Source organism: Musa acuminata, chromosome BXJ2-9 (genome assembly GCF_036884655.1).
Source record: "Musa acuminata AAA Group cultivar baxijiao chromosome BXJ2-9, Cavendish_Baxijiao_AAA, whole genome shotgun sequence".
NCBI classification, from domain to species: domain Eukaryota; kingdom Viridiplantae; phylum Streptophyta; class Magnoliopsida; order Zingiberales; family Musaceae; genus Musa; species Musa acuminata.
Window position 1 is genome coordinate 26,895,935 of NC_088346.1, and position 15,856 is coordinate 26,911,790.

Sequence of the window (15,856 nt, forward strand, 5' to 3'; positions counted from 1 at the left end):
AGTGAAACCATTGGCGACATGTTTACCCATTTCACGGATGTCGTCAACGGTCTAAAAGGACTCAGAAAAAGTTTTTCGGATTTTGAGCTCGTAAATAAGATTCTAAGATCCCTTCCTAAAAGTTGGGATCCTAAAGTCACTACTATTCAAGAGGCAAAAGATCTAAGCAACTTCCCTCTTGAAGAACTAATCGGGTCATTAATGACCTACGAGATGACTTGCAAAGCTCATGAAGAGCAAGAAGACATCCTTCCAAAGAACAGGAAGGATATGGCACTTAAAACTTCAGAAGACCACTTGAGAGAAAACTCAAGTGATGAGGACTATGATGATGACTTGGCACTTCTAACAAGAAAATTTAGAAAATTTATTAAAAGAAACAAGTTTAAGAATGAGACAAAAAATAAATTTGAACCGAAGAAGGACCAAGTTACTTGCTATGAGTGCAAGAAGCTGGGACACTACAAAAATGATTGTCCCTAAGTCAAGAAGAAAATATCAAAGAAGAAGGCGCTCAAAGCAACATGGGATGACTCGAGCGCGTCCGAAGAAGAGGAGTCCAACACCGAGCAAGTTGCTCATTACGCCTTGATGGCTATCGGAGAGGAGGTAACAAATTTAATAGATGCAGATTTATCATTTGATGAATTATTAAATGCCTTCCATGACTTATTTGATGAATGCAAGATTATTAGTAGAAAATATAAATTGCTAAAAAAGGAGCATAATAGTCTTACTTGTAATTTTAATAAGTTAAAAACTGAATATCATGATAGTTTAAGTTCATGCATAAAATGCCATGATCTAGAAACTCTCCAAAAGGAAAACTTGCTACTTAAGGACACCTTGAAGAAATTCGAGGTTGGTAGCAAGTCATTGAACATGATCCTTGCAAACAAGGGTCACGTTACCAAAAGAAGTGGAATTGGATTTGTGAGAAGTCCTCACCAAAATCCAACCACCTTCATAAAAGGCCCCATCTTACATGTTCGACACCAAAGCAAATGTAACTTTTGTTGCAAACTTGGATACAAAACGCATTATTGTCCATTCAAGAAAATTAGTCCAAATAAATTAATTTGGGTTCCTAAAGGAACCATGATAAATTCTATGCAACATGATAAACAATGTAGATCTATTTTTGCGGCACCCAAAAGCAAATGGGTACCTAAAAATCATCCTTTCCTGTAATAAGCTAGAGCAAGAAATAATATTCTGCTCCTTGGATTCTCAATATTCATGACCCAAGATCCAAAAATAACTCGCAATGCTCTCTGGCCTAAATAATAGATAAAGATTAGAAATCACAAATGTGATTTAGATACAATCCTATTGGATTTTTCAGAATTAGAAACGCATGATTCTCAATTCACATATCCTCTGAATTTTCGAACCCAACAATTTCATCCGTTCATATCTTTCGAATCCAACTCTATATCATGAACTGACTAAGTTTGTCATGAACTTGCAAGGCTTACCAACTTGAACAAACTGTCAAAAATATGTGTACGACATTGAGAGTATGTGTAACATCCCCCATTTAAAAAAAAAAAATTAGTAAAAGGTTTGTACGTAAAAATAAGGATTATTTAATAATTATTTTATATTTAATGATATTATATTAAAAGTTTATGGCTAGGGACCTAAGAGTAAATATTAGAAGTTTGATATAATTTATGAAAGATTCAGATTGAAGTTAAAAAAATAATAATAATGGACAAGTGTCACTAGCTAACCTAATTGTGCCACTTATGTTTACTCTAAAGATGACACCTAGCCCCTTTCATGCATGCATGACACCTTGCAATTTTTGCATTAGCCAAAACCCAAATAATTAGATGAAAGGTTAAAGAAAACAAACCTGAATAGTTGCAGCCAATGTGAGTTTGAGAAGAGAAGGGAAGAAGAAGAAGAAGAAGAAGAGCTTGAGGTTTTTCATAAATTTTCTCACATTTGGGATTCAAATAATTTTAAGGCAAGTGTTCTAACCCCATCCCACAGTAACCTTAATCTCTGTTTCTATTTTTTTATTCTGCAAAATTTGAAAGATTTCATCTGAGAACCAGACCTTCTTTCGTTTTCATATAAAGCTATGAATCTGTAATTTTTCGGTAATCTGACCTCTATGCAATGTTTCGGTTATAACATTTTGTAATAAACTCTAATTTAGACAAGACCTATTCCATTTGAAAGTAGACAGAAAAATCTTTATTTTGATACTAAGATCGAATGATTTGGAGTTTAAATGCCTACTAAGACTTCTGTTTAAATTAACCCTACAGATTCTGCAAAATAGGGACTGAAATTTCTGACCTCTTGTTGCTTAACTACTTATAACTTTCTGCTGTGAACTCAGATTCATACAAAGTATATACCTGATTTTAAATTTTTGGAGTATAATTGATAACTGAAACAACTGCTTTCATCGACCCTATGGATTCAGTAAAATAGAGCTAATATTTTCAGACCTTTAGTTATGAAATTATCTGTAACTCCCTGTTGTAAATTCCAATTCTTGTTAAACTTGATTTGCCTAAAACTATATTGACAAAGCTTTCTAATGACACCTATTTTGTATAAATTGGAGCATAATTGGTTATCCAAACAGTTCATACAATGTTCCTATCAAATTCTGCCAAAATCGAGCTTTGGTCGATTTCGGCTTTCTTTGTTTCTTCTTTTTTGAAATCGATTTCGGCAAACACTCTTACTTCAGTTAAGATTTATATTATTATCTTAAATTCCTGTATACTTTTGTCCTTTATTTATTTGTACATCTGCAGCTATCATCTAAAGTCCATGTTTGCATCGTAATGATTCAGCACATGCATCCCATTGTTCCGCATTTGCATTTGATATGCGCCTCTTCCAGTTTCATTTCATCGGACATTGAATTTACCTAACTTCCTTATTTCAATTGAGCTATATTTGATTTTTTGAAATCCTTGTATGCTCTTGCTTTTGTTTTCTTTCAAATCTGAATACATTTATGAAAGATTATGTTTGTATCGTATTGACTCGAAAGGCATATGTACATTTCGTTATTTCACATGTGCTTCCGATATGTCCCAATTCATTATTCACAATACCCTTTTGTACTCTGGTGTTTGTGGGATTATTTGGACCTTTGCTAGAAATGGTATGTGCTTAGAGCCCGCGATACTCTAGATTATGTTTGGTGGTCATTTAGAAACGGATGGACCATATTATGTTTGGAATCCCACTTCACCTTCTATTTGTTTGATATGAAATTCAGAGCCGACCTAGCACTTGGGCAGGGTGAGAGGGCTCGAGTAGGAAAGGGCTACCCGTGGATGGAGTCGAGAACTCATCACGGCGTGGAGCCACCATTGAGTTAAACCTCACATGCACTATGCTAAAGTACGACGTTTGAGCTTCTATTTCGTATTTGTTCTTTGATATATTCTGAAATGCTTCTTATGCTTTCGAAATATTTCTATATGCCATTGATACGTTCTTAAGCATTTCATTCACTATTGATATGTTCCGAACTGTTTCATATGCCATTGATATCCAAAATGCTCCTTACGTCTTTGTTATGCCTTGAAATTATCATATGTCATCGATATGCTCCTTATGCCAATGATATGCTCCAATTATCTTTCCTCGATTGTATGAACAAAATGTGATTCAAACGAAATGACATCGTAATTCTGCATTCATGATATCCAAAATGCTCCTTACGTCTTTGTTATGTCTTGAAATTACCATATGTCATCGATATGCTCCTTATGCCAATGATATGCTCCAATTACCTTTTCTCGATTGTATGAACAAAATGTGCTTCGAACGATATGACATTGTCATTCTGCATTTAAACAAAACATGCTACTATTTCATCTTGTATCTCTGCTTTGTATTTTGATACCTTATTTGTTTGAAACCTGTCTCTTTGCTATGGATATGTTAGTCACTTGCTGAGCTTTATATGCTCACCCCGTTGCTATATAAATTTTTCAGGATAGCTTATCGCTCACTAAAATATGCAAATTGGGTTGAGGTAGTGGAAGACTAGAAGATTTTGGGGCAAATATTTTGTACTTGATAGGTTGTTGTTGTATAAGTTCTTTTTGGGAGTAATGAAATATTAATGACAAATCTAGATTGATGTATCTTGTAAATATTTGAAAAGTACCTCTTATGTCAGGATTTTGGAAATGTTAAGTCTAAACTGTGTACTGATATAAACATGTAGTACATGTTGGTTTTGTAATTACATTAATTACCGCGCTTATGGATTTATGATATAGTTATGGTTTAATTAAGTTGCTTTTGGATTTTAAGAATCTTCTAGAGACATGATGTATGATTATAAACTGCACATGTTTTGTGAATTGTGGATTGTAGAGATGAATGACTTGAATGTTTTTCTTAGTGACCTCAAATGTGTGATTGGATCCTGGATTGTTTGTTGAATTATAATATTATCAATCTTGAGTTAGGTTCACACCTCCTAAATGAGAATTAAATTCGAGGGGCGTGACAGTATGCACGTTAAAAGATCTGTCTTGATCGTGCAAAAGTTCTCGTCTTAAAAAGAAAACTCTTACGTAATTACATAAGTAAAGTTTATTGATCTGAATGAAAATTCTTCTCAAGACAAAAACTCTCAAATCAGATCACACTGGGATCAGAACAAGTGCTCATCGCCTGCAGGCGGTGGCACCGCCCCAGCTGGAGGTAGCACCTCCGGCTGTCACGTGTTGTAAGCGGTTGCACCGCCCTAGCCAGAGGTGCAACCGCCCGTAACTCTGCCCTTTTTAACCCAAGCTAGGGCCGGCGGTGAAACCGACCCCAACTCACTCCCTTCCCCTCTTTACTCTTTCAAAGCTCCTCCATCCCCATTTCTCCCCTCATAGCATCCCAAATACCCCTCATTTCGGAGCAAAACATCAACAATCCTTCCCTCTCTTGAAGATCTCACTAAGGTATTCTCTAAGAAGCCCTTAAATTCTGTCTTTGATTCATTTACTCTTGCTCATCACTATTCTTCTAAACAGCAGTAGTTATGGGATCTAGAAGATCCTCAAGGGACAAAGGAAAGAGGAGATTAGTAGAACATTTTGATCTCACCCTTTTTGATTCAAAATACCATGTTGAAAAGTTTTCCTCTTTCGAACTTAGGAGTGTCAATAAGGGAAAATATGTAGATTTAAATGAACTAAGAGACTTAGAGACAATCCAATGGTTTGCAAACTTAGATCTACTCCCTATTTTGCAAATTAATGAACCTATCTATCCAAGACTTGTTAGATTGTTTTACAATAACATACAAATAGATGAAGAAGAAAGAATGTCTACCTATCTTTTAGGACAACACATCTCCATTACGGATAAATTCATTTGCTACATGATAGGCATTCCCATAAAAAGTAGAGGACTTTACTTTAGAGGATCATGGGATGATGAAACTGTTGGAACAACATATGTTGAAGCCTTAGGAACAATTTTTACCAATCCCAACATAGCATTTGTTCCTAAAAGTTGTGAACATCTACTACCTCTAAACACTAAGGTACTTCATCATATCCTAACTAGCATCATTCTCCCTAAACAATACCATCATGATAAAGTAAGCCAATTAGAATTAGGAACTATGTATTTGATCATGAAAGGACATGACATCTGTCTTGGTTATCTTATCCAACAAAACATGTTAGAACTATCTAAGAAAGACATAATGCTCCCATATGGTGGTATAATCACTAGAATAATGAAATCCTATGATATTCTAATACCACCGGAAGAAGAAGTAATAAAAGTAGATAGGTTTAGCATAATAAATAAAAATCTACTTCACCGATTAAGATGTTTTTATAGAAACGGTAACTGGGTTAGAATGCCTAGAAGAACTGATCCCCCTCAACCTGAACCAGAACCAGAAACACCAGTCTTTAGGGGTACCCAATCTTCTCCGATCTGTCCCTTTGATGAAACACATCCATTTGAGCAAACTCATACATCATCTGTCGAAGATATTGGGATTCGGATGGACCGATTCGAACAAAGACAAGAACGGCTTGAACATCGATAAAATCAAATCCTATCTGAGCTGCAGCAAATTCATCGACAATTTGACTCTTTATTTAGGCACTTTAATTTTCCAGCTCATGAATGAGCTTGTATGAACACAATCATCTGTTGTTATTGTAAACTCCTTATGTTACTCACCATGATGGGCTTTGCCTTAATCCTTGATATGGTTACCTGATATATTTTGTGAGCATATGTAGAGTTACAAACATCTCTCATTGTTTATCTCGGATTTTACATTGAAACTAAATGTTTTGAAAACCTTGTGCCTTGATTTTCATGATAAATATAATTTGAGAAAGTGATATACCAATGCAATTGATAAGTCATGACATTGTCATGATATTGATACTAAACATCAACTAGTTGATATTTTTACAAAACCTCTAAGTGAAGAGCAATTTGATTTCATAACAAGAGAATTAGGAATGTTGATGTGTCCAAATACATAAACTAGTTAAAATTATTTTTCGGACTTTATTGAATGATCAAATCACTTGATTGCCATTACATGCCAAAATAACATGTTGGAAATTATGTGTTGAATACAACAATGTTTTGTCTTCATGATTGTATTTGAAAATATGTAGCATAGTCTTGTCCAAATACATGAAAGAGTTCATTTCATTTTCGGATTCGCTTAACAATTGGAATGCTAAAAATCAAATTTTCTCATACACTCTTATGAAAAATATTTCTTCTGAAATGAATTTGATGAAATAATTCCTGCTTATGAATTCCATCTTGAAGTATTGATGATAGTATTTTTACTTGCAAAAAGCTGTTTCACACACATATCTTGACTCAAAGTAAACTCACATATAGCTGGTATCACAAATGGCTTTCCTCCTTCATGCAAAAAGATTATAACAAAAAAAAAGGAGAAAGTATTCAAAGCAATCTACGTATCATGCCTTCCTTTATATGCTTGATAATTTGCTTATATTGTTCCACTGGTATCACAACTACCATGTTTTTTTGTTGATGACAAAGGGGGAGAAATATATGAATTGATACTATAAACACTGATGCTATGATTGTGCCATGCTTGCATCACCAAGAGATATATGAATAGATGCTATGATTTGTATCATGTCAAGATATCAAACAAAAACTTACATCGAAATTCTACGAGTTGATATCTTACCATGTGATGAAATGCAATACTTGCTACAATATTTGAAATGTGTACATCATGTAATGATATCAAAATCTTACTTCGCAGCTTTACATGTTGATATCTTACAATATGATGAATTACTACTATTACCATCATTCAAACTTTTTATATTTGAAAATGAATGTCAAGCCTTGACATCATCTTCAGAGAGATACATCATGATGGAAATCATGATGGGAGTATTGATAAGTTCAAATGATTTTAACTTATCAATATGTCTCTTGAATTCTTAGGTTTTGAATTCAAGAATGACTTATCTCAAGTATGGCATATATACAGGGGGAGTTAAGGTTAACTCCATTATCAATTGATTGTCATCATAAAAAAGGGGGAGATTGTTGAATCTCAGATTTTGATGATGAAGTCAATTATCATTTGTTATCTAATCTGTATGTTGAGATAAGTGTGCAGGATTAACTACGATGAAAGTAAGATATGCAGCAGGAATTGCGTCGGAGTCAAGACAATGATCACGTTGGGAGTTCGAGAGTTTGACGGAAGTTCGGATAGTCGTCGGAGGTTCTGCGGGAACAAATCCGAGAAGTCCATAAGCTTGCCAAAGAAGCTCGTCAGAACTCGCCAAGTGAATCGTCGCAAGTCCAGGAGTTTGCCAGAAGTCCACAGGAGCATCACCGAGGGATCATCGGATGATCGACGGAAATTCGCCGGAAATTCGTCGGAAGCTCGCCGGAAGAAGCGATTAACGCACCGGAGCAAGCTGCAGTAAATGTCTTAGTAAAAATCGTAGTTGGCACAATGATTAAGTTGAAAATGGGAGGTGATCCCATTAACTTAATCATGGGACAATTGGGCTCCTGAAAAACCAAAATTGGGCCGAATGGATCAACCCATTCGGACCCTGATTTCTGCCAGGCGGTTGAACCGCCCAAGGTAGGAGGTTGCACCGCCTGGGCTCAATCTCCGAGCGAGACTGGGAGGTGCAACTGCTCCAGCCAGGCGGTGGCACCCGCTTGGGGCTCAGTCTCTGAGCGAGACTGGGCGGTGCAACCTCCCCTGATAGGAGGTGGCACCGCTTGAGCTCGGTCTTCGAGCTTTGCTAGGCGGTGCAATCGCCTCAGTCAGGAGGTGCAACCGCCTGAGCTCGGTCTTCGAGCTCTGTCAGGATGTTCAACCGCCCTTGACAGGAGGTAGCACCGCTTAGAGGCTCAGTCTTCGAGCTCTGCCAGGTGGTACAACCGCTCCAGTCAGGAGGTGCAATCGCCTGATCCCGGAATTCCGGGAATTGACAGTTTTGAGCTCCAAATTTGAACTGGGTTGGGGCCTATAAATACCCCACCCATTCAGCACTGAAAGAGCAATGAACTAACACCGAAATCTTGATCTTTTTCTGTGATTCTTAGAGCTCAAAATTATTGTAAAGGCCAAAAGTTCTTTTCCCTATGTTCTTCCAAGTTCTAAGTTGTAAAGAGAGGAGAGAAAATTCTGTAAGGGTTGTCTCCTAAGCCCGTCAAAAGGAGTGAAACTGTAAAAGGGTGGTTGGCCTTCGCCTATTGAAGGAAGGCCTCTAGTTGAAGTCGGTGACCTCGTCGGTGGAGGAAGCCAAAAGTGGAGTAGGTCAAGATTGAACGAACCACTCTAAATCTCGGTTTGTATTTTCTTTGAGCATATTATCTTTACTACAAACCTCCTCTAAAGCTTACTGCTTTCTGCGCATATACGATCGGGTTTCAAGCTTTGCACTTTTGAATCAGTGTTTAGACGTAAATCTATTTTTTTTCGTACGATCATCATATTTCAGGTTGCATTTACATTTTGATTTCAATCATAACTGCAAACTGCCTTTACATACTTGTTTAAACTGCATCTCGCCTAATCAAGTGATTTACGAATCAGCATTTAGACGTAAATCAGCTTCTTCGTATGAACGTCATATTTCAGTTTGCACTTACACTCTAGTTTTCATCATAACTACAAACTGCCTTCATAGATTGATTTTAACATCATCTCGCTTGATCTTAAGTTAAAGTAATTTTAGAATCGGCTTTTACACCGAAATCATTTTTATCGTTCGAATGTGCTTTATCATTATAAGATTTCAGCTACACTAATTCACCCCCCCCTTAGTGCTCTTGATCCTAACAGTGGTATCAGAGCATGGTTTGAGGATCACTGAAATATTTGATATGTTAACGTGCAAAATATATTGAGGTCTAGTGAACTATAGTGATTGGTGAAAATTTTCTTTGATGCATTTTAGGAATCTAGGATGACGAGGACATGTAGTCCTCCTACTTCATCTGCTTTTGATTAATTAAGCGCTACAAAAGGGTTGATTAGAGATATTAAATCAGAGTGGCGCAGTAGAAGCATGGTGAACCTAATACATTGGTAGTAGAAAAATGGATGATGCGATTGAAGAAGATATTTGATGTATGAAATTGTTCTGACGATCAAATGAATTTCTGGAGATCAAGGACAGGAATAGCAAGGACAAGTTTACAAAAAAAAAAAAAGATTAGAAATGAATCAGAATGTGATAATAAGAGGGTCAAGACATCATCGATTTGAAAAGGGAAGTCAACACAAAAGATTGAATCCTTTGTACTATGCGAGTTAGATTATGAAATAAGTTTGTATTTGTAGGTGACTGGAGCTTATTTTGCTTGAGGAAATTTGGATCATAAAATAAAAGACTACCCTTTAGACAAGAAGAAAGAATCACTGTCTCATAAATCATCAGCCCATGTCAGAATGTATGTTATCACGGAATATGATTCTAAAGCTTTTGAATTAGTGGTCGAAAGAATGCAAATATTTGTTTGACCATATGTCTCATCTATGATTTGATTCATAATATTTTGCTTATCGCATGGGCATTCAACTTGAACCACTGGATTATATACTATATGTAAATACGGCTATTGGGGATTATTTGATAACAAACTCGATCTTGTCATCTTGTTTGATTTCTATTGGAGAACACGAACTTCTTGCTAATTTAGTTCTCCTAGATATTTGGAGTTTTGATATTAAGCAAAGTTTGGATTGACTATCTTCCAATCATACCAATATAGATTGTTATACAAAATGATCACTTTTTACATACTAGATCATCCCACCTTTTATTTTGAGAGTATTGGGCATGATTTACCTCCTTGCCTGATGTATTTTCAGATGACTTGCTTGGTTTACCTCCAGATAGAGACGGTGAATTTACTATTGATTTGGTCCCCGAGACAACCCCAATATCTAAGCCTCCTTACAGAATGACACCACTTGAGTTAGAGGAATTGAAAAAGTAACTACAAGAACTATTAGATAAGGGTTTCATTCGACCTAGTGTTTCACCATGGGGTGCTCCGGTGCTAGTAGTTAAGAAGAAGGATGGAACATTAAGGCTTTGTATTGATTATAGACAATTGAATCAGGTGACCATCAAAAACAAGTATCTCCTACCTAGAATTGATGATTTGTTTGATTAATTGCAGGGTGCATAAGTATTCTCTAAGATTGATTTAAGGTCAGGTTACTATCAGTTGAAGATCATGAAGGAGGATATTCCAAAAACAGTTTTTAAAACTCGATATTGTCACTATGAATTCTTAGTGATGCCTTTTGGTTTAACTAATGCCTCTGTAGCTTTTATGGAACTGATGAATAGGATATTTCAACCATTCTTGGACGATTGTGTGATTGTATTCATTGATGACATATTAGTATATTCAAGGAGTAATCAGGAGCATGAGGAACACTTGAGAAATATATTATCCATACTAAGAGAAAAGAAGTTGTATGCAAAGTTCAGCAAATGTAAATTATGGTTGAATGAAATTGCTTTCTTAGGCCATGCGATTTCAGGGAAGGGTATATCTGTTGATCCAAAGAAAGTGGAAGCTGTTGTTAAGTGGGAAGTACCAATAAATGTGATAGAAGTTAGAAGTTCTTGGGCATGGCAGGTTATTATAGGAGATTTATGGAGGGATTTTCTCGAATCGCTCAACCTCTCACCAAACTCACTCAAAAGAATATGAAATTTGTATGGGGTGATGATTATGAGCAAAATTTTCAAGAGTTAAAAAGGAGATTGACTAGTGCCCCTATTCTCACTATTCCAAGTGGTGATGAGGGATTTATGGTTTACATTGATGCCTCAAGAAAGGGCCTTGGATGTGTTTGATGCAAGAAGGGAAAGTGATTGCTTATGCTTCTAGATAACTAAAGAGTTATGAACTAAATTATCCAACTCATGATTTGGAATTGGCAGCAATTGTTTTTACTCTAAAGATTTGGAGGCATTACTTGTATGGGCGAACATTTGAAATCTTTACTGATCATAAGAGTTTAAAGTATATTTTTACTCAAAAATAATTAAACATGAGGCAGCGGAGATGGATAGAACTTCTAAAGGATTATGATTGTACCATTCGTTATCACCCGGGTAAAGCTAATGTTGTAGCAGATGCCCTTAGCAGAAAATCTATAAGTTTTATGGCGACTTTGGCTGTGAAGCAATAGAAGTTATTAGAAGAGAATTATGATTTGAATGTTATGAGAAAAGGGCAAGACTCAATGATATTAATGGCCTCCATCCAAGTGCAATCTGATCTCATTCAATAAATTAAAGAAGGATAACTACGAGATCGACACTTGATCTACTTAAGGAATGAAGTAGAAAAGGGATTGAAACTGAATTTTCAAGTTTTAGAGGATGGCCTATTGAGATTTGGGGATAGAATATGTGTTCCAAATGACTCAGATATCAAAAATCAAATCCTGAGGGAAGGTCATAATTCAAAGTACACCATGCATCCTGGTAGCACTAAGATGTATAGAGATCTCCAAAGTCATTATTGGTGGGAAGGCATGAAGAAGGAGATTGCAATATATGTTTCAAAGTGTTTGACTTGTCGGCAAATCAAAGCAGAACACCAAAGACCTGGAGGTTTATTGCAACCTTAAGATATTCCTGAATGGAAATAGGAATGTATTACCATGGACTTTATTTCAGGACTACCCCAAACTTCTAGAAAGCATGATGCTATTTGGGTTATCATTGATAGGTTAACGAAATCTGCACATTTTCTACCGATCAATATGACTTATTCTCTTGATAGGCTTACAGATTTATATATTAATGAAATAGTAAGACTTCATGGTGTTCCAAAGGAGATCATCTTTGACAGAGACTTTAGATTTTTATCTAGATTTTGGAGGAGGTTACAGGAATCTATGGGCACTAAAGTCAAGTTTAGCACTGCTTATCACCCTCAAACTAATGGTCAATCATAAAGAATCATTCAAACTCTTGAGGATTTGCTTCGAGCCTATGTTACAGATTAGAAAGGTGAATGTGATAAAGATATATCTCTTATTGAGTTCACTTATAATAATAGTTATCATTCAAGTATTCAGATGACTCCTTATGAAGCTTTATATAGGTAAAAGTGCAGAACTCCAATATGTTGGGAAGAAGTTGGTGACAAAAAATTATTAGAACCAAACAAAGTACAAGAGACTACCGAGAAAATTCAAGTTATAAGAAAATGGTTAAAGACTGCTCAGAGTCGTCAAAAGAGTTATACTGATAATAGAAGATGAGATATTGAGTTTCAAGTCGGGGATTTTGTATTCCTAAATGTCTCCCCTTTTAAAGGAGTTGTAAGATTTGGGAAGAAAGGAAAGTTAAGCCTAAGATTTATTGGACCTTTTGAGATTCTTGAGAGGATTGGTTCTATCGCTTATACGATTGCCTTGCCATCATCATTGTGCCATATCCATGATATATTTCATGTTTCAATAATCAAAAAGTATATACTAGATCCCTCTCATATCATTAAGTATGAGCCGATGGTGATTGATAAAGACTTATCTTATGTGAAAGAGCCCACTCAAATTGTTGATAAAAAAGAAAATATCTTGAGGAATCAGGTTATTCCTCTAGTTAAAGTGATATGGAGATATCATTCTAGAGAGGAAACAACCTGGGAGCTTAAGGAAGAAATGATGAAAGCTTATCCTCATCTTTTCGTCGAATGAGGTATAATAAATTTAGAGGACTAAATTTTTCTTTAAGGAGGGGAGAGTGTAACAACCCCCATTTTTAAAATTTTAGTAAAAGGTTTGTTTGTAAAAATAAGGATTATTTAATAATTATTTTATATTAAGTGATATTATATTAAATTTTTATGGCTAGGGACCTAAGAGTAAATATTAGAAGTTTGATATAATTTATGAATGATTCAGATTTAAGTTAAAAAAAAATTAGTAGACATGTGTCACTAGCTAACCTAAGGGTGCCACTTATGTTTACTCTAAAGATGACACATAACCTCTTTCATGCATGCATGACACCTTGCAACTTTTGCAATAGCCAAAACCCCTAAAAAAAAAAAGAACTAGATGAAAGGTTAAAGAAAACAAACCTGAAGAGTTGCAGCCAACGTGAGTTTGAGAAGAGAAGGGATGAAGAAGAAGAAGAAGAAGAAGAGCTTGAGTTTTTTTTCATCAAATTTCCCACATTTGAGATTCAAATAATTTTAAGGCAAGTGTTCTAACCCCATCCCATAGTAACCTTAATCTCTATTTCCATTTTCATTCTGTAAAATTTGAAATATTTCAACTGAGAACCAGACCTTCTTTCGTTTTGATATAAAGCTATGAATTTATAATTTTTCGGTAATTTGACCTCTATGCAATGTTTCTGTCATAACATTTTGTAATAAACTCTGATTTAGACAAAACCAATTCCATTTGAAAGTAGACAAAAATTTTTTTTTTGATACTAAGTGATATGAATGAGCAAGTTGATTATAATTCTACCAAAGACCCTTTAACTATTTATCGAGGACCAATGACAAGAGCGAAAACTAAAAGGATGAAAGAAGCCTTAATTTATTTATTAGAAGGCATTTGGAAGGAGCAAGCTAGTCAAAACTTGGTCAAGGTTCTATGGATACAAGAAGAGCCTAAAATAATCAACTTGATTCAAATAAGTCAACATCATGAAGCGAAAGTCCAACCTTGAGAGAATGATGAATTTTTAGCCATCTTTGAAGAATAAAGGTCATTAAGCCATATTGGACCATATTAGGAATTGTGGGCTTATTCATGAATAATTATTCAAAACAATTCAATGTAGATTTATGAGTAATCTACATTCATGCATTAGGAATATGAATGTCATTTAATATATTCATTCCCTTTGTACTTGGCCTTTGTACTATATAAACAAGGCTAACTCTCTTTGTTATGGGACATTGAGAAGTATATTCAACTTACAACACTAGTGAGTGTTTTGTTTTTAAGTTCTTACATGAACTTTGGACTTATCAAGCATTTCTGTTTGTGGCGTTCAAAACCCAAGAAAAATCTTTGTTTTTCATTTTAACTTATCAAGCTTCTTAGTTTGTGACGTTTTAAGGGAATCAAAGTACTATTCTAATTACTTCATCAAATTTTCATTGATTATGTGATTAGAATAGTTTCCCTAACTTCAATCTTGAATGATCCATCTTGTTTCGAATCATTGGAGGGGGTCAATTTGCATTCCGTATGTATCATAGCTCTTTAGCTATCGGGGTATATGGTTGTTAAGTTGAAGATTTCCATCATTTGGTATCAGAGCTCGGCTCAAGTTTGAGGTTTGCGTATCTATTTATTTGCTATCTTTTAGGATTTTTATCTTTTCTCTTCTTCTTCTTTTTGGCCAATATCTATAGTTATTGTTCTTCTTTCATCTTCATTGTTGTGCTTCTTGCGTTTTTACTATTCTTATTTGTAATTCCGCACTTTATGGTATAAAAAAAAAAGATCAAAAAGTTAAAAAAAAAAAAGAAGAGAGAAAATCAAAGGCTAAAAAAAAAGAGGGAAAATCAAAGGTCAAAAAAAAAAAAAGAGATCAGAATTAGAAAAAAAAAATTGCGGATTCAAAGAATACTTGCAAGTTATAGAATTTGATCTTTGTTCATTTGAATTTCTATTTCGATTTGGAAATCTTTCTTCATTCCTAAAAAAAAAAGAAATTATAGTCTTTGCTTATGATTAAAGTGCATTACACACACCTTTAAATTGGCCTATCTTTTGTTTGCTTTTAAAGTTGTCCAATTTCACTATTTTTTTTCTAATTTCCATAATTTGAATTGTTTGTTTAGGTACCTTAGTTAATCTAAGAACTCAAATAACAAAACAAGAGAGGTAAAAGGCAAGAGTGGTAAGATCAGTATAGAGAGAAGCCAAAAAAATTGTGTGAAACACGAGTGGAGTGAATCAAATCTAGAGTGAAAAAAAAAAAAAAAACGTGAGAGAGTGTTGGTGAGGTTGTTCTAACTTTGTTTTTCAGGTTGTATACATGTCTAAAGATAAAGAAGCGAGTTCTTCATCCAATGATCTTTTAGTTCAAGCAATGCAGCAACAATTTGAACATATGTTCAAAGTGATGGGAGATGTAAGAGATCATCTAGAAAGACATGATGATGCAATTAATAGATTGCAAGGTGAACCACGACGTGGGAGACAACCAACCTTTGTCAATGATGAATATAATGGTGGCGATGACGTGTATGATAATCAAGTTACTCTAATTGGTCAAGATATTAATCCTATGAGACAAACTACGAGAGGACGTTTTGATAGTGTGGACAGAAACATAGGCCGCATCAAAAT